This window comes from Phoxinus phoxinus (assembly GCF_949152265.1).
Source record: "Phoxinus phoxinus genome assembly, chromosome: 12".
Taxonomy (NCBI): domain Eukaryota; kingdom Metazoa; phylum Chordata; class Actinopteri; order Cypriniformes; family Leuciscidae; genus Phoxinus; species Phoxinus phoxinus.
The window spans coordinates 17,062,646-17,085,624 of NC_136887.1; the positions used below are offsets into that span (position 1 = coordinate 17,062,646).

The following is a 22,979-nucleotide window of genomic DNA, read 5'->3' on the forward strand; positions in this document are numbered from 1 at the left end:
AGCGGCTGAATTAGCGATCTCTTTTTTATAATTGTTTTGAAGAAAACCACCATATTAGGAAATACTTACATTTGTGACTTTCTTTCACCGTTTGTGAAGCCATCTCGCTAGTGATTCGGGATGCATTCTAGGAACTTTCTCGTAGCCCTCCGTTCAGAGTGTTTCTCTGAAAAATCTCAGTTTCGAGGTATAGTTGGAAGAGTTTCTAAAGTGGACTATTGGAATAAAGTGTTACCATCTAATTTTCCTTGAGCTTTTGACATATAAGAGGTCATCATACTATAACAATATCCTGTAAGTTTCGGAACTGAAAATGTCCTTGTTAGTCCAAAAATAGCTGTTATTTATCGGCTACAATTCTCATCACTTAACCTTTCATGCCACGATCTAAATATAATGCCATAGATCTAAATACAATACTATAATCAACACTTTTCACAGTTTGTTAACCTTGAGAGCTGTAATAGTAAAAACATGCTAAAAGTTTTCGAGAGAGTTAAATATGTAATACTTAGCTATTTCATTTGCAAATATGTTAGCCAATCACAGAACTACTGAAGTCTCACAGCAGACACCCCTTTAAACAGAGCATTCAAATCAGGGTAGGAAATATTTCTAAATTATGACCATTTTTGATGTAAAAATCATACCAACATTATAGGTGCACCCTAGCCTGGTAATACCAAACTCTGCTACTTCGCTTTGCTTCATAGACAGAGTCTGGCATGGCATCATTGAAAAGTGTTTTCTTTATCGCGGGGGGGGCGCTCGTCTGAAGTATAAAATCATTGGTTACCCGTAAGCCAATCACATAACGTTTGGTTATGCGCCAGCTCAGCAGCATCAAACTGCCACTGTAAACACATTATAAATAATGCGAAAACGAAACCATCGAGAGAAATACCGGAGTGAACATGGCTGTCAACGACTTTTGTAGATTATTTGATGTAAATCTACGCATCCACGGCACAATCGGGGCCTCTATTATTAAACTATTATTTGACAGTAAAGAGAAACATGAAAATATTTGCAGCCAACTGTCAAAGTTAGGAGTAGTTCTGTCAAACACAGCTCTTTGTTCATTTCGAGTCTGTCGGAAATCCTGCAACTTAATTGCAAGATTACAGCATGACATGGCAATATTTACGAACTGGAAAAAAAGGAGACACTGACCTGTCAAAAGGGTGCCAGTTCGAGCTCGACAGATAAAAGAGACCTAGATATCACATATCGACATCACCTCCATTCAAAATGTTTACCAAACATTCTTCTTGTTCGTCCTTCAGTTTGGAAATGCCGGGAATATTCTCCACAACAGAGCGAATTGCATCCCTTGTCTCCATATAGGCGGTCGTTTTCGATTTCCCCATAGACAGTATAAGGATTTCCCCAATCTCAAACTCGGCGCTTAGCGTCTACGTCACGGCTCTCAGCCCGCCCTCTGTTCGTTGATTGGCCGGCTGTTTTCAGGCCGGAGGAAAACTGAGAGACATGTCGATGTCTCAGACTAAGTACAGAAGCGAAATGAAATTGAGCGGAAGTACGAAGTCTGACGTAGTCAGGCTAGGTGCACCCCAGGAAACATTATAAAATAATAAAATAATGCAGTTCCTGACCCCTTTAAGACTTCCTTGTTTTTCAGCAATTTAGTTATATGACATTACATTGATTTATTACATGGCTTGGTTAAATTCTTATGTAGAATGTGGTCTGTTATTTCTTGATAACAGACCGCTGCTAAGTACAACACACCGTTGCCATGAAAAACAGAGCGTTGCCATGGACGCGGTGTTCTTTAACGAAAGCAATACAATCATTTTTAAATCTATAAACTCCTTTTTAAATCAATATTTTGTGTCAAATTATTGATTTATTTGGTAGGTAGCCATGTAATAAGCGGGATAATGTATAGCGAGTCGGTTGTTATAGCAAATACAACCCCAACAGCCTGTCGGTGTTGTATTCGCTATAACAACCACCTCGATACATTATCCCTTACTTATTTAATATTCATGAGTCAGACTGATAAGGTTTATAATGTGTCTCTCCACACTTTTCAGATCATTCTTACACCCTTGGTGGTAAGAGAATGATTTAACAAGTTAGGATTTGTGCTGGCTTCTGTTTACATTAGAAACAGGCGTCTAAGTAATAAGTCTTGGTTCTTTCTTGTGAAAGCTCAAGAAAGATTTTCTTTGTGTACTCTGACTTTTACTTAATCATCTCTTGACTCATCCCCAGAGAACATGCCCAGTGGCCACTGTTGCTTTACCCAGTTAGGAGGTAAAGGGGGGCATTGCTCATTAGTCTGAGCACCATTGGCTGTAATTAAATTTAGCCCCAGAACAATGCTCATTCTTCCATGCTGTATTATTTCATCATTTGACTAATCATTAAATAAGCTTAATACAGTATCTGTCATCTGCAGTTTCACATGAGAGGAGACGGTTGTTCATGGCTAGGAATGAGTGGTTTCAGTTTGGGTTCCTGTAAACTGTCTAGAGGCTGCTAATGTGGCACTGATTTTCTTTCCAAAATGTATGCATTTTCGCATTTTGAAGGAATAGTTCACCCAAAAATTATTAATTATTTACTCACCCTCATGCTGTTCTTTTTTAAATGGAATGCAAAAATTATTGAATCTTGAATTGAAATGTATTAATTAATTGTAATAGGTACCACATGCCAAGCCACCATATTTTTATTTTATTTTTATTTATTTGAATGTTGTATAGAACAGATCTGAAGATTCTTCCATTTCCTTATTTTAAGAATGAATTGAAATAAAAACCAATGACATGGTACTGTAATTTTTACATTTATTAATATTAGTATTATTATTTTAATACCCGTGTATGGAAAAGATCTGATGATTCTTCAGTTTCTTCTTTTATGTTCCTTGGAAAAAGTACCTGCTTGCTTGGAATATCATGAGGGTCAGTAAATAGTGAATCATTTTTTTTTCAGGTAAATGATCCCTTTAATTCAGAAGTGTAAAGATGCTTTAGGTGAGGCTGAATCACACATGTAAAAGTGATTTAGAGTTCAGTCTGAAGCACTTGTATTTCACTTAATTGATGAATTAGACCCAAACACCAGTCACGCAGAAGAGTTTGAGCAGGCCTTGTGAAAATCAGATGAGTCTGACTAATGCTGCGGTTAAATGGTGTGCAGTGTCTGTTAATGCCATTGCCTTAAAGTGCAGCCTCATGAGTAATGATGTCACTGTACCAGCAGTGGCTGCTTTTATGATTGACTCGGACTTGTTCTTTCCATTGCTTCTGCTTTCACAGCACATGGCCAGCACACTTCCTCTGTCTGTTTATTCTGCTGTTTTATTCCGAGTACATGTGCTGCTTTCATGCTCCACTCACTCCGTTTTAGTTTCTTGTTTTCCCCTGGAGAAACAAATGCCTCCAGTTGTCTGTTGCGTTTTTAGAATTTCGATCTCCAATCTCATCAGTTAAGGAATGAGCGGCCCGAGTGTGACCCAGATTTTTGCCACTGGCCTCCGTAATCATATGAAATGACATAAACTGTTATGATATATGCAAATCTGTTGGAGTTTCCAATGTACTGAATTCATGTATGTCCAAAAGATCAGTAATATAAAAAGCAAAAGGAGTCACCACATTGCAGCTTATTCTGGCCGTGAACCGCACACTTAAACAGGAAGAGAACTGATATATACAGCGACCAGCCACAGTTTGTATTGTTTTTATATGATGTTTGTTTTAGATTGGTGTAAAAAAAAAAAATGTAAATAATAAAGCTTGTGGGCGTTCTTTGACCAAGCTGAACATGAGACTATGCTGGGTGTGATTTTAAGGTATAGAAAAATGATGTGTATAATCAATCTCCCTATTGATTTGAGTTGGCTCACTTGATTTATGTTTCATGCTTCAGAACTAACTTCTGTTAAGGGAACAATGAGCATCGATGCTCCCTGGTTTTCATGGTGCAATGTGGGACTTTTTAGGGAGCAAACGTCTTGGATTAAAATGGCCGAATCCCTGACCAGTGCCCTGACTGCTGATTGAGACGCACCTGATGTCTTTATAAAAGCCTCTAGCCAGCATTGTTTCTATGGCAATGATCACACTTTTATCCTTTTGAAGCGATTGCTCAGTATTGATTGAGGTGATTTCAATAGAAGGTGAATTCAGAACCCTCATTTATTTATTTTGTGATTTACTGCCCTTAAGTAGATGAACATAAATGTTTGTTGCTACAAACAAAGAAAAAACTTGACCCCTTCCGTTTTTGCTCGTTCTTACCCCCTTTACGTGTTTGTTTTTGACCTGCTGGATCAATTCATACTTTGGGACACATGTAGGATTGTTTACCCCTTTGGCATAAACTCTATTGCTATAGAAACAAGAAAACAAAGATTGCATTGACATACATAACTCTTCCCTCCCTCCCTCCCTCCCTCCCTCTCTCCCTCCCTCCCTCCCTCCCTTCCTTCACGAAACATTTATTATTATTATTATCAATTATTACATTTTAAAATATACTAAAATAAAAAACAGTAATTTCAAATTGTAATATTTCATAGAGCTGCACAATCAATCTTTAAAAGTTTGAGACCTCGATTCAAACACCCATGCAATCTTATTCCTATGACAACGATTCTATTTGCTGTCTATTAAACCCTTGACAACGATCACAGCGATTTAAATCTGCATTTGCGCTGCCGCTGAGCTTCAAAAACTTTCAACCACACAGTATCATTATTTCTGCGGTACAATCATTCAAATGATCACATAAGTACTGGGATAAAAGCCTATAGTTTGGATATATACTGTAAACACTGATTTCTACGTTGGCGATCAAAATATAGTTAGAGTAGGCCTACTCTCTCACATTGGCAGTTTAGTTCGAAACAGGGCATGGTTCGCATGAAAAATTGTTAATGTGAAAGCTGTCTCCTTAAAAGAGTTAATTTGCAAGCAGCAGAAAGCCTATGTGACATAGTGCCGTCGCATCACTCTGCTGCACATGACAGCACCAAATTAATAAAATAAAATAAACACCATATATTGACCCGCCTTCTGTCTTCTATCATGCGACATTCACATTTGTGAAGTTTCAATAGAATTAAGTGTGTGAAAACAGACCAACGCAGGGGTACCGTCCGGGAACAATCACACCAAGATTCGGACCACAGCCAACTTGCCAAGTGTGAACACCCTCTCATTTAAAGTAATATTGTATTACATCGTTACACCAGTAGATGGCAAAAAGTGACTGTTAAAAAGTGTATTTGTCATGGAATCATTAATTCAAGAGATTCGTTCAAAACAATATTATGAGTGAGTCATTGAATCATTCATTCAATAGATTTTTTTAAGGTACACTGTGTACCCTTTTTCTTCAGAATTTACTAAATGATAGAATGAGCAAGTACATCATGAATCCATCTTTACTTTTGTCTTATAACTACGGTACAGCAATAATAAGTGTTTATATTCTGGCAAACGCATTGCAGTATCCCAGTGTGACGTATACATCAACAGAGAAGTAGCTCCGGCTACAATGTTCTTCCCCAAGACGCATGCAGTTTTTTTTAGATAGAAATAGATTGATTTTTTTAAACAGACTGCAGCAATTAACATTTTGTCTGAACATATAGTAAATTATTTTTAGTTGTCAATTCATAATCGTGGGAGAATCATGATTTGTTTTTTAAACAAACAACAGGGATTCTCAATTTATCCATGAGTTGTGCAAATCTATACATTAATTAACTGTTTTTACTGTATTTGATTTATTCTATTTATGATTTTAATGTATTATTTATATTTTCAAATAAATGCAGCCTTGGTGAGCATAAGAGACTGCTTTCAAAAACATAAAAAATGGATAACACTTTACATTAAGGTTTCATTTGTTAAAATTTGTACACTTGAACTAGAAAGAACAAGACTTTTACATCATTTAGCCTATTAATCTTAGTTGATGTTCATTACTACATCTACTACATTTTAGAATGCACTGTGAACTAACACAAACAAACAATGAACAATTGTATTTGTATTAAATAACATTGACAACAGTTAATAAATGCTGTAATTAGACATTGCTCATAGTTAGTTAATTTCAACTAAAATGCTTTTTTTTCAAACTATAATCTAATGTTAACAAACAAGGCCTTATTTTAAAGTGCTACCAAAAAATAATACTGACGCCAGTCTTTGTGTAGGGTGGTGTGTATACTGTACATGATACTTGTTTGTGCTGCACAATTACATTTGTTTGAACCTTATCCTGTGTTTATCTCTGATCTTGTAGGAGGAGTACGTAATGAGATTAGTCTGAACCTCGTTTACTAGTTTTGATTCATATCAGGCCCTGCTGTCTTGACTGAATTACAAACGCAAGTAAGTTTAAACACCCCACTTACTATTAACCAATAAATCCAGAATGACCATGTAACCCACCCAGATTCCCCCAGACTGATGTATGCCTGCGAGGGCTGCTGATTTGTGTGTCGAGGTCATCAGTAGGCCAAGGGGCTGCCTGCCGAATTACTTTGAAGCCGCTCTGGTTTGCTCTGTTAATGATCTGTCATTTTAAATGGTCCACGCGTGAGAATTCATCTCACATGCCTCACCAGCAGCAATTCCCTCACTGGCTATTTCCATTCACAGCATGGCGAGACCGCATTATGCCTCCTAATGACTTGTGTGAGGTCTGGCGGTTTACAATGAAAGCAGAGGTGCCTGAGATTAGTTCTGTATTGATTTTGCCTTAAGAAGATAAGATACACTAACATGTTTAAAGAGAGTTTAATCCTAAATAACCAAGGCTCGTCTATTCATTTTTAATGGTAATAGTTTCTCTAAAAGCAGTCAGTACCAATTAACCTAGTCTAGACAAACAGGGACTTTGTTTATAATTGATTAGAGATTCATAAACGTATTCAGACTAAACAAAACACTTCTAAATCGCATTATAAGCAGACTGGTCACGCTAACATTTCTCATGTTTGATGTGAATGCCGATTATGCAATCATACATTCATGATCATTTCAGCTGTTGTGGACCTTCTGTCTGAAGTAAAAGCTTTTTTTGTTTCTCCACAGATATCATATGTGTGAGTGGATTGCTCTTTGTTCTATACAACTTTTTGATCATTACATATAAAGCCAGCTGGTGATGTTTCCAGTTCAGGGATTAGAAACGGTTCAAGGAACAAAAACAACTGGAATATTTTGCATAACAAAATAGAAGATTTTACAAAAATGCATTGTTATTTAAATTAGGTTAAAAACTGGTAACCTTTATTTTGTTCTGATAACTTTTCATGAAAAACAAAGACTTTCAAAATTATTCCTGTCATAGCACAATGTGTATTCTGTAAAAACCTCTGTAAAACCTTTAATTGTGGTGTTAAAGCAACAGGTTTTTTTTACGAAATTAATGCTCTTTATTTAACAAAACCACATAATAATGTTAGAAAAGTATTCAAACAAATGCTGCTCTTTTCAACTTTATTCATCAAAAAATCCTGAAAAATGTAAATAATAAGAAAAGTTTCATGAGCGACAAATCAGCATATTATGATAATGATTTCTGAATAGGATCAAAATGCAGCTTTGCCATCACAGGAATAAATTGCATTTCAAAGTAGAAAACAGTTAAGCCTGGTTTCACAGACAGGGTTTAGATTAAGCCAGGATTAGACCTTAGTTAAATTAGACATTAGTAGTTTTTTTAAACATGCCTGAGAAGAAAAAAAAACATTGGTGTGCATCTTGAGACAAAACAATGGCACACATGTACAAACATATTAACAGCATTATGTTATTTAATGTTTGATGTTTAAAAAGTGGTTATGTTTAAGTTTATATATTTTGTATAGGCCTATATGTTTAGTGTGTGTGTGTTTAATGTATTTATAAATATTTTAGGAAACACTTAATATTAATGCAATTAATGTCCTATAACTTATAGAAATTTTCCAATTTGCTGTGACCTAATCTAAAGCAATAACTATTTACTCCTAATAACCATTAATAACTCTTTTCTACTGGTTTAAAAAACTGTACATCGCTTATATGGATAATAAGTTATTAACAAAGCATAAAATCATTGTCTAGCTTTATATATGAGCTAATAATTAAACAATATTATTTGGTTACACTTTAGTTTAGGTTGCAATTCTCACTATTAACTACGACTTTTGACTCAATAAACTCCTAATTACTGCTTATTAATAGTTAGTAAGGTAGTTGTTAAGTTTAGGTATTGGCTAGGATTAAGGGAAGTAGAATATGGTCATGCAGAATAAGGCAATAATATGTGCTTTTTAAGTACTATTAAACAGCCAATATCCTAGTAAGTAACCGGTAGTAACAGGTAAGTAACAGGAAAAGTAATATGCATCTGTTAATAGTGAGATTTGGACCCTAAACTTGAGTGTTACATAATATTGTTGTTAATTACCGTGGTAATGTATGAAGAACTCGCTTTGTATATAGCCCAACAACGCAGTGACTAAAATATATAAATGAATTAACTAAAAGTTTGCTAATTATTTGTAAGTACTTTATTACTGTATACTTATTATACAATGTTACCCATTCATCTACACACAAACTGACCACCAACCGCATATTTCAGTCACCATTTAATTTTTTACCTCAACTGTCACAGAATAGTGGAAGGATGCATCTATGCTGCATTAAAAAGATCGATCAGATAAAGGTATCTCAGTAGAAAGGATGTGACCTTTGGATTCAGATTTGCCTTGGTACTGTCCATATCATGGTTGCCGAGAAAGCATTTTTCATCTTTTGAATGCAGCCAACAAAGGCTGTCATGTCCGTACACACGGCGTGAGGCACACACTGCCAACTTGTTTTTACAGGCTCTGAGATCACCTGGATTTGTGTGTGAGTGGAATGTAACACATGGTTAAGTGCGGTGGACCATTCATTACTTATTTTACAACTTGAATCATATTTTATTTCCTATTGCTTTCCACAGGGCTGTACAGGCCATGAAATCAAGCAAGCTTTTCCATCCCCATAAAACAAATCGCTGCCTTCTGCAATCATCTCTCTAACAGCCAGCGCTGAGATAGCCCTTAGCACAACTTGTTGCGCAATTTAAAGTCGCTATGATCCTATTCTTTCTGACAGCTAACGACAGACACTTTTTTTCGAGACCACATGTGGAGCTAGTAGCTCATGAAGAACGTTTCACTGGGCTCTAAAAGATACAGTCTTTTACTGGCCCTGCGTTTTGTCTTTCACTGTAATTTCCTCTTCGTAAATGTATTAATGGTGTACGTCTAAATTAAACGGAAGCCTAGCAAGTCTTCAGATCAATTCACCACCTCAGCAATCATGAATGTGGCACTAGTGACAGACACAAGCTGTATATACCTAATTATTTTGTTTTAAAATCATTAGTAGTGTTCCTGCTGCTTTATTGGCTGGATTATTTGTTTTACTGCTATCGGTAAATTACTTTTAAAGCAAAGGCAATAGTGCTGTTACCCACTTTTAATTAAGGTCCTCTTTTCATCTGTATTGCGGATTCAGGAAATGCTATGCCTCCAATCTCATTGTACTGAGAACTTGATATGAGTTTATACAGGGCTATACAGAGCAATAAGGAGGGTCACATGGTCTCCTGTAATATATTGAATTCAGTGATATATTTAATAATCGAATTCAGCTCTTGAATACATAAATAGTCTTGGAAGTATTATTAAGAATTTAATTAATTAAGAATTATTGAATAAAAGTGTTCATTTCCTTTTTTTAAATTGAGTAATATCACACAGGTACTGTAGCAGTATGATATGGCTATATATCAGAACAGCTGTAATTCGGCCGTAGGCACGAGGGCGCAGGGAATCACAGCATGCTGATATACAGCCAAATCGCCTGGCTATGAGTCTGATATTGCGGTTATACAACAGTACGACAACATAAGTGATTAAATAAATAATAAACAACAACTGTGTCTTTAAAAACCTTTCTTTTGGCAGAACTAGTTCCTTCCGCCACGGATTCAAATCTTGAGTTGACAGTTTAACAGTTGAGCCCAAGCCTCCGTTACTAATGCTAAAACGTTATTTTAGAACTGGTAACGAAGGAACGTTGAGTCGCTTCATTGAAGCTTACTGTAGTAGCCTATTATGTGTTAGGGAAAATGTACATTCAGACGGTTGTTATCTCAGAATAAATCCCGACAGGGTGATCAGGACCCTGACGTGAAGCAGAGGTGTCTTGCATCAGACTGAAGGGGTTTATTCTGAGATAACCGGATGTACATTATCCCGCTTATTACACGGCTATACTTGCTACATAAGTAAATAATTAGACACGAATGATTGATCTGAGTTGAAATATTTTATTAGGTCTTTAAGCAGATCGTAGCAAGACAAGTTCAAACTAGACGAACATTTAAGGAATATATACATTTATTATGTTTCTAGTATGTTATATGTTTGGCAACAATTATTCTAACCCTAATTGATAGAGTGTGTAGCTTTTCATTTCTTAAACAACCATAGGAAGACGCATCATGCATTCCATGATGCCATATTCCTGGATGACAATGTCAAGATTCATCAGGCTCAAACTGTGAAAGAATGGTTGGGAAGGGGGCATGAAGAATCATTTTCACACATGAATTAGCACCTCTGAATCCAGATATTAAACTTATTGAAAGTAGATATAGATATAGTAGATATAGGCCTATATGTGATATAGATATATGATATAAGTAGATATATGGAAGCAGTATGCAGATAATTTTTGCTGGTTTTTTGTTTTTTTTTAAAGACATGAGTTGAGAGCTCACTGGTAGGACAGCATGGCCTTTATCTCAGTGGGATCCACAACAGGGGGTCTACTCACACTTTAACATCTTACACATTGTGACATTTGTGGCTCTATTGCTATTTGCTAATTTATTTTAAGAGAAAGGCAGGAAATTAACTTTAGATAGCCACGCAGCTATAAACTACAAATAAGCTCCAACGTTCCTGTGATGCATTATAGCCACATTCTGCATTCGTCATCTTAAAATTTCTGTAAGCTTTTGCATCACCTGAATTCGATTCGATTCGATTTGAAACATTGTAATGTAATGAATAGTTGCATGGTTGCTTCTGATTTATGGATCATTTGTTTTGTTTCCTAAGAATGTTGAATAAATAAAGACAGTGCAAATGTTAAAGTTTTAGGGTGTGAGTCACAAGTATGTGAATGAGGTTATGCAGGCTGAAGAATCCCTCTAGGGACAGGGGGAGGGTATAACTGACATTTGTGGCAGTTTAATTTGGTTAGTCAGTGTGAAAGCATCTGTGTATGATAGTGATGGGGTCTGCGTATTAGAGCTCCACATTTCTGTCAGAAACAATATGTCTTTGTTCGACTGAAAGTAGCAACAAAAACAACAGTGATAATCTAGCCCGCCTGCTGTAGTTCTGCAGCCTGGCCAAGACATCAGCTCAGCCATTGTTTAATGACCAAGATACAACACAACATATAGAATATAAAAATTTACTGTGCTTCATTTATGCTTAAAAAAAAAAAATTAGCCAAGGATGTTGTCATTTTCTCTAGTATTTTACATTCATAATGTGTTATTCCATTAGTTAAATGTTGTTGTTTTTCAAAAAAAATTGCATACACATCTAAATGAAGTGCTTGCTTAGAAGAAAAATCAAAGTGGGTCTATTGCCATCTCTCTCTACGGTAGTGTGGGAGTTACAGTTAAATAAAGTCTGACGAAGCTGTGGTGTATAACCATTTTTTACAAGACAAGCACTTAACAAATACAAAACTATGCAGAAATGAATTGTCCATAATTTATTGAAAATACTTAATATAAAATATAGTGTACTAGATGTGTGCCATATTGTGCATGTTGATTTTATTTACCTCAATAATTCACTACGTATAAAATAATATTAGCATAATTCTTTATACGTTTTGTTTTATTTAAGCAAGTGCATTACAGAAGATGTCATGCTTCTGCTATAAAGATATAGTCCTTGACATAACAGAATGTTGTAGTGGAATAGAAATTATAACACACAATAGTAAACAGGCATTTTATTCCATAGATGTTAGGTCAAGAGTTTTAGCAAAACTAAAGTTTTGTATTATTTACAAATCAGAGGCCTTTAACTATCTGTTCTATAAAATACAGTAATACCTAGACTACATGTTAAGCCTGGTCTATAATCATATGCATAAAGCAGGACTATGGCATGTTCACTCATGTGATCAGAGACATCAGGTACATTTCTTTTTTTTTGCTGAGTTTAATTTCTATGCTGCATTTTCATTTTACACACTGGACCTGTTTGACCTTTCTTTGGAAGCTTGTTCACGCCACAGAATAAAATATTTTAAAAGATAATTGCGACTTTTTATCTCACAATTGCGAGTTAACATATAAAGATAGTCAGAATTGTGTGTTATAAAGTCAGAATTGCGAGGTATGAACTCAAAATTGCATGTTATAAAGTCAGAATTGTGACTAAAGTCAGAAAAAAGACTGACTTTATTATCTTTAAATCTCACAATATATCTGACTTCATAACACAATTTTGACTTTATATCATGCAATTCTGACTTAATAACTTGCAATTGTGACTTTATATCACGTAACTCTGAGATAAAAAGTCAGATTTGCCAGATGTAAACTCGCAATTGTGAGAAAAAAAGTCAGAATTGTGAGATAAAAGGTCCCAATTAAATTTTTTATTTTTTATTCTGTGGCGGAAACAAGCTTCCATAGCTTTCGAATGGGTCCAGTGGTGTGTAACTTGTGCAATGAACAGACAGAAAACTGGCCAACGGAAATAGGGGGTGATCATGGCAGCAACCGTTGGTTGTTCACGAAACCAACTTGTGTAGCTACACAGTGCTAATCAGAGACATGGTCAAACTGTTCTAAAACAGGAACAGACATGCTTTAAGAACAGTGGGAAAGTTCTGTTAGTGGTTTTGAGCATATGTTGTGGTTCAGCCCAAACTCAGATGAAAGTCCGTGGAGGTTTTATAAACCAACCAGAACTGTACAGCCCATCTGTCTTTAGCTCCACAGCTTCCTGTGAACTTCAACCACTTGCTATTTCTGCTGCAATCAAAACGTTTTTCTTTTCTTTTTTTACACTTTTTATTGTTTCTATTGTTGTTATATCTTCTTAGAGGCTTGATTGGCTCATTGTCACCTAACCCTGCCTCCAATTTACATATTTTGGAGCATCCATCCATTGAATGTGTTTGAAAGTTTCATTAACATAATATCTAACTTGAAAGCCGATCTGATCCATCTCCTGTGTTTCCGACGCATGAGGGCGTGTGGAGGCAGCTTGTCGCCCACCTCAGATAGTCAACAGACTGAGTAAAAAAGGGGCGGTGATGCGTTTCCCCTGGATCTTCATGCTGATGTGTTGATGATGATCTGTTATGTAAGCAGCCTTCGTGTCATTGTGCTTCCTGTCAGCTAGAGTTTTACCCTCATTCTTTCACCCAGGCTTCTCAAACCGTTGATCAGCAGCTTGTAATATTTCATCCTCTGAAATAAAATTTTAAAAAAGAGGAAAGAATGGCAGGAATGTCTCCGAAGCATTCAAGGCATGCAGGCGGCACTAGACTCTTTGAGTAGAATGAATGAATTCATCATGAAATGAAAAGGACAGATTCTGAGAGCGCTCCCTCTCAAAAATTACCACACTCCAGCAAAATACAAATTGATTTATTCTCCACATTATAATAATTTTCTCCCCATCCTGACCACTGAGGGTTTGGACTTGAAAGCTTCTCGAGGAAACTCTTGCAGAAATTGTCTTTGTGTTTCGTCAGATGACCGCAGACACAGCTTTTTATGTTGCTGTAATGTCTTCGGACGTATCATCTCCCCTCAGAGTGGAATAAGCTTTACAAGTCTGACAGGTTTTCCTCTTGCGATGGGTGTGTCATGTGGCAGCAGGCGTTCGGAAAACACAGTGTTGTCTTTCTTCATCTACATGACCACAAGCATTTTATATCAGGCCTCACTGGGCCTCTCTGTTGACTAAACCACTGTCAGTTTGCATATTGGCTGGGTCTGCTTTAGGAAAACACTCATATTAGGTGGCAAGAACAAACTGTACATTCTGTCCCCTAACACTAATCCTACCCATCACAGAAAACTTTCTGCATTTTTACATTTCAAAAAACATCACTTAGATTTATAAGCTATTTTCCTCATTTCCCAAAAAAAATTGTCACCATTTTTTTTGTCACCCATAATTTAGGGTTTACCAGGCCACACACACACACACACAAGGGGCTCTATCATACACCCGGCGCAAACAGCGTCAGACGCGACGCAAGTGTTTTATGCTAGTTTCAGCCAGGCACAGTTATCATTTTCATGTACTGCGCCACGTTGTTTAAATGCAAAAGAATTTGCGCCCATTTGTGTGCTATGGGCATGCTGGTCTGAAAACGAGGTGTGTTCAAGGCAGGTGCATTGTTGGCACGTTGCTATTTTGAGGCAACTGAAATAGACTGCGCCATTGACCAACTGAAATCTATGCCGCAATATTTTTTTTGTTATTTAAAGAGCGCGTTAGTAATGAGCGCCTATAGGCGGGTCGACAACGCACTTACACTTTGTCCTGTAGATGGTCTGTTTGCGTGCTTTTACCTCGCATACGAGCAGATCCGTTTCCTCGCTAGAGAAGCGTTTAGTTTTTCCACTTACAAATTCCGCCATGTAAATCTGCAACTGGCTTTTAAAGGGAATGGGAGATGAGAGACTGATTATTTTTTACATACACCCAAAACACACTCATAACTCATTAAGTGAATAAGGACAACCCTTTTAGACCATTTTCCCCGTCGTTAAACTAGCAAAAGGCAAAAGTGGATTCGGACATGCCCTGAGTGCACTTGCGCCATGCGCTTTAGACCACGTGCTTAGATCATTAAAATAGGGCCCATTGACTTTATTTTCACGCCCCTGAGCTAGAGGTGTCGAAATTAATCGTTTCTACGATGCATTGCGATGCAGTCAAGGACGATTCGGTATCGGTTCAGTAATAGACCATAACATTTTGACGTCATCTATCGCGTACGTGCTTTTTCGTGGTAGCATACAATGGCAGAGGGAGGCGAGACGCAAGTAATTAAAAATGCTACAACTACTTTAAAAGCCTACATCTGGGCACATTTCGGCTTTTATGAACAACCTGGTAAGCACGACCTGGAGAAGACATACACTGTGTGTAAATCATGTCACGCACAAATAAAATATGCATGGGGTAATACCACTAACTTGAGAAACCACGTCAGCCATTTTCACCCCGAGCTGTTAATGCCTGGCAGAGCTACTGTCTCATGTCGTGGATGAATGGAAGCTATCACTTTTAGTATTTACTTTTGCGTGTTCTAAATGCTCTTGTTGTCTGCTGTGCCCACACTTGAGTTTTGTTTGCTGTTTGATACATTCAAGAACCGTGTTTTCTTTGAGCAGGTAAAATTAAAGGTTCAGTTCATATATCTGACTGCTTGTATTTATTGACAAAATTTTATACATGTGACGTACAATTGAAAATTGAGGTTGCAGTGCATCGTGATATTGAATTGAAGTGAATCACACCCCTACCCTGAGCTTAACGCTGAACTAAACAAACAGTGATTGGTTGCTTTACATGACAGTCAAAAGTCCTCTTGGGGCGGTCCTTGGCCAATGAAAGCTGCTATGGAGTGACTCGTGACTTCAGCTGTCAGTCATGGCCATGGACATAGCCGTTCCGCAACAAATCCGGACCTGGTTGTGGTATTGAAGGACGGTGGAGCACGGAGCCGACACGCAGCGAAGCCGTTCCGCAGTTGGTGGAAATCCGGGGTTAGGCACCCTTACCATTAAGCCTTTTTCAGCAGCTGCAAAGACGAAATCAATGGAAACTGTCTCAGTATAGTTAATAGCACATTTATTTATTTACCTGTGTTTGTTTGTTTTTTCAACTTATATTATTCAATGAAATCTCTTTATACGGTTTTTAGAAGTCTTGTTTGCTCAGTTGACCGTGGGTACTATGGCTCTCATTGAACCTCCATTGCAGGGTCAATTATACTTGCCAGTTAGAAGCAAGTGCCCTTGATTTCTGAACTCTGTTGTTAGTGCAAGTGCAAATTGTTTTGTCAGCAGTGCCGTGAGACTGTATATGTGCTATATTTCTGGACTAACAACCCAGGAAGCAATTAGCAATTGTTTGTTTTGAATTTTTCGTTGTTTTGAGTGGTCGCACATAACACTTCAGACATGAATTGAGAGCCAAGTGGTAGGACAGCATGGCCTTATCTCAGTGGGATGCCCTCAACGGGGGGTGTGCTCATATTTTAAAAGCTAATACCATGTGTCTACTTCAATTTGCTAGGTTTTTCCCAGAAAAAAAAAAGGAAATTAGGTTCACGTTACTTAGCTGAAAATCAGGATGTTGCTAATAAACTCCAACTGCAGGTTGTGTATTTAATATGGTACATTCTTGTTACGCATTAAAGTAATTTGTTTGGGATTTTATAGCTTTTTAAAGTGTAATTCAGGTAGTCCGTCTTGAAAAGCTCTGCCAATCAAATTTGAGAACCAGAACCAGGGCTGCGTTTCCCAAAAGCATCGTAAGCCTAAGTTGATTGTAGAGACCATTGGTGGCACTTGTTCTACGATCAACTTAGGATTGCGATGCATTTGGGAAATGCAGCCCAGAACTTGTACAGTATGATAATGTTTTTGCTAACTTTAGAATGTATTGATTAGTATTAGTTTTTGTTGTCTAAACAATGGTTCGATATTGTTATATTTTACATATTTGATGTTTCATATCTGTTTGACTGCTTAAAGGGATAGTTCATCCAAAAATGAAAATTGTCATCATTTACTCATCCTCAAGTTGTTCCCAACCGTATGAGTTTCTTTCTTAGGCTATGTTGAACACAAAAGAAGATATTTTATTTTGAAGAATGTTAGTTACCAGACAGTTGATAGTCACCATTGACTTCTGTAGGGAAAAAAAATAATATGAAAATCACCGCCAACTATCTGGTTATCAACATTCTTAAAAATATATTATGTTGTGTTCAACATATAAACTCATAAAGGTTTGAAACAACATGAGGGTGAGTAAATGATGACAACCTTTTGGAGTGAACTATCCCTTTAAATTCGTCTGAAAAGCTTATAGTTTGTCTTATCACATTGTGACAAGCCACTAAATATAAATCTGTGTTCAATTACCTTTTTTCATATCACTGTACAATAACTTTTTTGAAGTCAAGACTCATGTGCTTATATAGAAATAATATAATTCACTGGAGTGTCATGCCAACTAACCTCAGTCTCCCGTTTGTTGTAAACCCCTAACTGAGACAAGCAAATGACCCTCTTTATCATCATTGTGTTTGCTCTCATTGCAGTCCATGAGTAATTCTGTTTATCATACATCTCTGTGGGATTCTCGTTAATAATATGCTATATTATATCATCTCTCAACGGGTTTAGGCACAGTTATACGCGAGGTGTAACAAATGGGTCATGGCAGCTCCTTGCCGGTTCACCACAGCCGACCATAACATACATAATTCCTTTTATGGTTGATATTGCTAACCGTATAGAGACGCAGGAGTGCCTTCTGGTGATGAATGACCCTGTCAATAAGGAGAGCCTGTAAGGAGCCCGTAGCCGTTCATAGCCATCATTCGGGAGACTCTTTGCGCGTGTGTAGCCGGTGGGAGGAGCCCGGTTTCCTGCGATTGTCTGCCTGTCTGTCTGCTCTCGCGCTGCACTCATTTCTCTAAAGTTGCGTTCTCGAGACATACTGCGTCGCGGAGGACTGCGCGTCGAGACAGTAACACTTGTTTCTGATATCCAGATTTCTTTTGTGTCCCCTTTTGGTTTCTTTCAAGATGTCAGAAGAAAAGAATGTACGACATTTAAAGCTGGTATGTGAGTATGTGGTCGTATATCTCGCTGTGCTGTAGTTAGTTTGCGCTTTAGACAGGATTTAAACTGTTAGACGGAGGATAGTTTAATGCATCCTGAAGTAAACTAGAAGTTTGTATAATTCTTTGAACCAGGGCTGTGTTGCAAAACCTACTGGGCTGCTTACCTAGACGGTGTTTTGTGGCATCGTATGCGCTTCAAAATGCTGTCTATGTAGTGGACTCGCTAGATATTGAGAAACAACGCACTAGAGTCGGTGTGTTTTACTTCTTAACCTGCCAGTTCGCTGTTGCGCTTTATTTCGACGTTGTCTGGATAAACGTCTGTTTTGTGATGCTTACTAACATTGTATTGTAGCGATCAGCAGTGATGTTCTCCTGTAGACAGATATAAAGGGATGATTAATGTTATACAGCCTACTCTCATTATGTGAACATTTGGAGGATTTGCGCATATCATTGCCAATACCCATTGCGTCAAAACATAAATATCCCTGAGAAACTTAGCGTTTTTTTGAGGATAGACTTCATAATAAGAGAAAGGGCAACAATACTGTGGCTTTTAATAGTGTCTTTCACGTATATATTAGGTTTATATTTAAATGTTATATTTTTATTATTTACATTTTTATTAGTATATTTCTTTATTTTTTCCAACACCTTTGGAAACTTTTTTTTTTTTTTTTTTTTTTCAAAGATGTGGTTTTAACCTGTGGTCCGGGGCCCACTGGAACATTTAAATGGGGCCACAACATGTAGCCTTGTAAAATAATTAAAATAAATTGCATTATAATAAAAAAAATACTGCACCTTTATAACCAAGTGCCATATGTAATGTGCATCTTTAACCGTAAAACATCTTTTTATTTGATTTTTTTGCGTTTAAGGGACATAGTATATGCTACTTGTGATCAGCTGTTCTGTGTGCAGTACATTGTTATATTGAGTCTGCACCTTTTCATTTCAGCGTTTATCCATTTATAGTACATTTATAAACATAATTTATATGAAATTGAAATGCATTTAACAAGCCTACCTGCCTGAAAATGTGTTTATCACTATAAAAAATGTCGGTTGTAGTTTTTTTTTTTTTATATATATATATATATATATATATATATATATATATATATATATATATATTATTATCATTATTATTGAATATTAGCATTACTCTAATTTTTTATTGTTGGAACCTCATTATACTTTTCCAAATCAGAGCATAAATCCATAAACAGCGGTTTGGATCCGTTTTTTATCACAGGACCTCAGTTCAATTGTTTTCATACCTCAGCTGTTTTTGATTTGTAAGTGATTGTTTACACTTCTTTGTACAATATAATAAGCTTGGTTCTTTTGTCAAGCTTTTATCAAAGGCTGTCAAAGTCCTTTAACAGAAAGCAGGTATTACGGGGGTTTGTTTGTTCCTCTGGCATGCAGAACACCCTGTAGGCAGACCCCGAGTTGAAGGTCATTAAAATGTCATTTAGCAGCTGTCATTTTTAAAATATTTTGTGGCAGATTGATCTGATTCGCGTCTTTGATGAAAGAGCAACACTGTTGGCTCACATAGCTCATAGTGCTAAACCATTTAACATTTATGACCAGAATACATAAAAGTGATATTTAGTGTCATGTACACCATGGCTGTCAGTCCCTTCATGTTCTTTTGTACAGACTTAGATTACTGTCAGCTAAATGGACGGTTAGCCCTTAAAAAAACATGACTTTTATTCCACTGCGACTCTCTGAGCTAAACAAACAGAAAGCGTGAGCATACACTTGTTTTGAAAGCACCTCATTTTTACGCTCCTGTGACTCATGACATGACACGTCCTCTCAGCTGAATAAGAGCGTAATGAGATGATATGAGGACGGTTCTGGGTAACAGAAGGCTAAATGAGTTGAACTGTGCTGCTTTTGTGCCTCGCCATTTTTTTTGCGTCTAGGACATGAACAGAGGTATTGTGTGTTCAAAAGGCAACCACAAATTGACATTTTGTCAATTCTATAATTGTAATTGCGCCTGCTGGGGGAAAAAAAAATCTTCACTTTAAACCCTAAAATCATATTATTAAGTTTTACATTATCCTTTGATGAATAGAACGTTCAAAAGAATATTTGAAATAGAAATCTTCTGTAACATTATGTATTACCTGTCACTTTTGATCAATTGAGTGCCTCCTTGCTGAATAAAATTAATTTATAATATATAGACATATATTGCCCATCCCTAATCATAATTATAGTCTTGAGTAAATGATACGTTGTTCATTGCTTAAGATGCATTGCAATTCCTAAATCAGGAGTTTGTTGGCATTTTAACCTCCCTTCGTTGGCAGAAGGCAGGTGTGGCTGGATTTTACGAGTTTGCATTGTTGTCAGTATTCCATGAGGAACTCTGTTATAACCACAGTAAACTTTTTCAGCGTTCAGAGCTTGCACCCTTCCTGTCGGTAACAGTTAGAGGGATATTTTTAGTCCGCTCTACATGCAAACTTTCTGTCCAGTACTGTAGATATGCTCCATCTTTCAGTCCATTATTTGTCACTGATGGTGAAATGATCTGTTGCATCCATTGTGGCCAGTTACACAGAGCTTCATGTGCCGCTATTCAGCTGCTACATGGCAAAATAAGTCATATTTCACCTGCTTTGCTTGCAGGTTGTATTGAATTGTGAGGAGACAAAAATTAGTTGCCTGAAAATTGCCTGGATGCGGAATGCATTAAAAAACAAACATATAGTGCAAGTAGTTTAGTTCGATTTATGAAATTATTCAATTTATGAGATCCTTCGAAATCTTTATAGGTGTGTGTGTGTGTGTGTGTGTGTGTGTGTGTGTGTGTGTGTGTGTGTGTGTGTGTGTGTGTGTGTGTGTGTGTGTGTGTGTGTGTGTGTGTTTAGCGAGGCGGTTGTAATAGCGAATACAACCCCGACAGGCTGACCAGGGTCCCGACGCGAAACGCTATTGTTCGCTATAACAATCGCCTCGCTATACATTATCCCGCTTATCACATGGCTACCTACCAAATAAATCAATAATTTGACACAAAATATTGATTTAAAAAGGAGTTTATTCATTTAAAAACGATTGTATTGCTTCCGTTAAAGAAAACCGTGTCCAGGGCAACGCTCTGTTTTTCATGGCAACGGTGTGTTATACTTAGCAGCGGTCTGTTATCAAGAAATAACAGAGCGCATTCTACATTAGAATTCAACCAAGCCATGTAATAAATATATATACTCTATATATACATATGTACACATATACAAACATATATAATTCCATTATGTGCTGATTAAATAATCGAATTAATCGCATATAAAATTTGGCGGAGAAACTAACCCTAAAAGATCATTTAAAGTCATTATTAGTCATTATTATCAGAAGTGGCATGAATGCTTTTACACTGCAATCACATTTGCATAAATAATGCCATGAGTTTAATTTTAAATAGGTATTAAAGGGATAGTTTACCCCAAAATGAAAAATCTGTCATCTCAATGGTGCGTTCAATGCGTTAATCATTTTAACGTGTTATTTTTTTCCATAACTAACGCATTAAATCGATAGCCCTAGTATTTATATATTGTTATTAGAATTGTGTTTATTGTATTGTAATGTATTGTATTGATGTGGTACTGAAGTGTATTTATCTGCGACAGTGAATGCTGCCATTTTTTTAAGAAATTCCAACAAAAGTGAAATTGCGAGTTGAATTGTGTGGGATTCATCAGCAGCAGTAGTACATCATATGGCTCACATTCAGCTCACATAGAGCTCTGTGGAGAGCCTCAAGAGGGGCCGGCTGGGGACCGCGTCTGGATTGAACTGGCTCTGAGAGAAGCGTGAAGGGTACATTTTGCACAGACGTTGCACTGATCAGGTCGCTCTTGCTGCTCACAGAAGGGAGGCGTAAATCTCAGTGCTTTGTAGGGTAAGGTCGTTGTGTGCCTAATGAAGTTGTTGCATATTGATCACATGCTCCCTCCCATTTAAAATGTTTTATGCAGGGCGTGATGATCCTCTTCAACCCCTTGGTTATTCCACAGTGCCATACTGAGTGTGTATTCAGAGCCGCTTTTCCACCGCCTGGCCGAACCTTTCTAAGAACAGCAAGGAACGGTCCCAGTTATGTTTCCCCTTGAGCCTGGTACGGCATGGCACAGCACAATTACAAATCATTCCCGGCCCGGAATTTTCATGATAACAGCAAATATTCTGTTAGTTGTTTGACCATATTTGTGTTATATAGTTCCAATTAGAGACGTGGTGAACCGAACCGAGCCTTAGATCAAATCTTCCCGTTAAAACATGAGATGCAGTACTTCCACCTCTGAACCACACTGGATGCTTTCACTCTGCCTTCGGTCCTGGGGCTATTCCTGTACCGCTTCTAACTTACAGTTTGTGTATCTCACATTTCTGAGTGTATTCTGAACAAAATAATGAGGCTTAATTGGATTTTCTGCCTATGTTGATCTCCATTCTGCCGCTCCCAGAGAGAGTGCTGAGCTGTGAGACGCTGGAAGTGAGATGGACGGTTGACTCTCACGGGACCGCTGACCCTGAGGCTGGGTGCTCATGTACAGGCTGTTCCACTGCAGCCGTGCCACTTCCTCCAGCAAACAGCAGCTCAGCAGGAAATGGGCTCTGGTGTGTTCGGTGCCAGAGAAGTCTCTATAGAGACCCAAACCACTAGCACATCCATTTCAAATTATGGGATTGTAAGTGCTCTGGGAATGTTTAGACCGTTCGAAAAGCTGTTCGAATTAGTAGTGACAGGCAGAATCTGTGGACTTTTTCACATTTTCAGGGCTGATTTGGAAGGGAAATGCATTTAAGTTTGGCCCTTGGAGGCTAGTCATCATTTATGTTGTCAGATTACGAATTTGATTCTATGTCAACATGAACTATTAGATCTTCATTTGATCAGATGCTGTTCTTTGTTGTTTGACACCTTGGCATTAGGGGTGGGCGATACGACGAAAATCTTATTTCACAAAAGGA

The 22,979-nt window shown here is 37.3% G+C and overlaps 1 protein-coding gene across 11 annotated transcripts in view; it reads left to right on the top strand.

The window, feature by feature from the left end:
- mid2 (midline 2) overlaps positions 1-22,979 on the top strand; it is a 130,863-nt gene that overhangs the window by 34,743 nt on the left and 73,141 nt on the right. The window contains exon 2 of one of the 11 annotated variants that reach the window (XM_079630723.1): positions 6,295-6,383. The exons of 4 other annotated variants lie outside the window; for them this stretch is intronic. The gene's annotated coding sequence lies outside the window, so the exon portion shown is untranslated. Of the gene's footprint in view, positions 1-6,294; positions 6,384-17,739; positions 17,971-22,979 lie in introns of those variants that run through there. 6 more of the 11 variants (XM_079630727.1, XM_079630718.1, XM_079630726.1 and 3 more) reach the window with 6 other exon arrangements.